At 51.5% G+C, this 2,196-nt stretch overlaps 1 pseudogene; it reads right to left on the bottom strand.

The window, feature by feature from the left end:
* Window positions 1-1,284: 1,284 nt before the first annotated feature.
* LOC138151188 (NADH-ubiquinone oxidoreductase subunit 8-like) lies at window positions 1,285-1,866 on the bottom strand (annotated as a pseudogene).
* Between the last annotated feature and the right edge of the window lie 330 nt (window positions 1,867-2,196).

Raw genomic sequence — 2,196 nt, 5'->3', positions numbered from 1 at the left:
GCTGAATCAATTGTTTGGGATCAAGAAATTCCTGGGTGAGCTACTTCTGCCACACCAGCATTTATTCAACTCCTAGATCCTAAAGTGTCCCCCCATCTTGCTCTATGTCCAATTAGGCCCAAGGCCTGGGAGGGACTACAACTATCAATTGCTACTCAAGGCCCTGACTCACTTTGTCTAGAGTGGGGCCCGGAGCAGGAGAAAGCTTTTGAGACTTTGACAACTAAACAGACCACCATTCCAGTATTAGCTTTACCCTATCTAGAAAAACCTTTCACTTTCTATGATGATGAAAGGAGAGGACTGGCTTTGGGAGTTGTTTCCTGCTTTTGAAAACTATTAGACTCTGGCTGCTATTGCTTTCCATGTGCTATATGTCCATGGAGCAATTTTAAAGGAAGGGGATATCAGACAGTGTTTTGGCCTTGCTATAGTCATCTTTAATTCCAACCAGGAAAATTGTCTTTTTACCAGGGAAATTGTCTTTTCTCTATACTTTTTTGTGCCTGTTTGGTCTTCATTTGCTTAACCTCCTTGCTAGGTTTGTCATCTCCAGGGTTCAAGCCCTCAACAGATGACCATTCATGCCATATGCCAACCTCCGACTGAATCCAAGTTCTCCAGCCCACTGCACCTGGCATCAGGCATGTTCTGGAGTCTGCCCCCTTAAATAGGACCCAGAGATGCAGAGACAGCTCTATGCCCCTTTTCAGCAGGAAGCACTTTCAGAAACTGAGACATTCACCTTTTACCCCAAAGGAATTTGGGAATGATGAAGTACAGCTTCTGGGAACCCCCTTGAGCTCTCCTTGAATCTTCCCAAATGAGGCATTTGCCTGAGGCCATAAGACTTTCATTATAGTTAGGCCCAAATCTCTGTTACTAGCTTAGCCCTCCTTTGTCCTGCTACTTCCCACCTTGATCCTCCCATAATATCCATGCTCAAATCTGTTACCCTTAAACCAGCCTAGCCCTCCATTGTCTGTCATCTCCAGGTAGCCTTCAGCTATTTCCCACCCTTAATCTCTCTTAACTGGAGTCTGACCTCTTTTGACTCCTCCTGAAGACCCTCCCCAAATTCCTGCTCTAGATCACCCCTAGATTGCTGCCACAACCCCATATTGCCTCCATGAGAGAGAAGGCCAGAGAATTTTCTAGCACAGACCCACTCTGTGTCAGATTATTATGGCCCGCTTGTCCAGTACAAACTTCACAGATACCAAGGATCTTTAATTCCGCGCAGACTGGGTGGGAAGGGATGGGGATTGGGGGGGAGCTCCGACTTCACAGGTGCAGGAAGTCGGCCTCCCATGTGTCCCCATGATTGAGAACCTTCTCCTTGTTGTAGAGCAGCTCCTTGTGGGTCTCCGTGGAGAATTCAAAGTTGGGGCCCTCTAGGATGGCGTCCAGGGGAAGGCTTCCTGGCAGAAGCCACAGTAGATGCACTTGGTCACATCGATGTCTTAGAAGGTGGTTCTTCGGCTGCGGTCGGCCCTGGGCTCGGCCTCCTTATTGATGGCCTTGGCCGGGCACATGGCCTCGCAGAGATTGCGGTCGATACATCGATCCTCCCCAATGACAGCGCCTCGAGGCGGTTCAGCGGGCCCTTCTCCAAGTGATAGTTGATGGTGGCAGTTCCCAGAACAGGTAACTCAGAGTCACCCCACGCTCTGGAGGAGCTCCGCCCACGGCAGGGTCTGGGATGCTCTGTCCGTCCATGGTGGCCTCTTTCACTTTCACTTACTTGTAAGGAGGAAGCGAGGAGGGACTGCCGTGTAGACCTGTGGCCAGGCCTTGGCAACGGGCTGGTCCTGTACCTGGGACCCGGGAAACGACGCACAGCACTGACCTGGTAGGGCCGCTCATCCAGTCATTCAGTCGTTTCTTCCTTTCCTCACACCTCTGTACATTCCTTCATTCACTCTTTCACTTGTTCACTAATTCCTTCCCTTCTTCCCCCCTCCCCTCAGAGCTGGAGGGCCCAGAACTCGAGGACTTCGGACCATGGGCAGGACCCCAGACCCCTGGAAGGCAGATGGGCGGGGGGAGCAGGCGGGAGGGTTCCCCTTGGGGGAAAGGGGTTGGCGCTCAGCTCTGTGCGTGACCTTGGACGGGTCCCTTCCAGGTCCCTTCCAGGTCCCTTCAAGGTCTCCAGGGCTGAGAGGCAGGGGGCTATAATGTATCTTCTAAAATGAA

The sequence above is a fragment of the Petaurus breviceps genome, unplaced genomic scaffold, assembly GCF_028583685.1.
Source record: "Petaurus breviceps papuanus isolate PSGF00001 unplaced genomic scaffold, PetGlider_PUasm1.0 90895, whole genome shotgun sequence".
Taxonomy (NCBI): Eukaryota; Metazoa; Chordata; class Mammalia; order Diprotodontia; family Petauridae; genus Petaurus; species Petaurus breviceps.
This window is presented reverse-complemented; position numbering and strand designations above follow the sequence as displayed.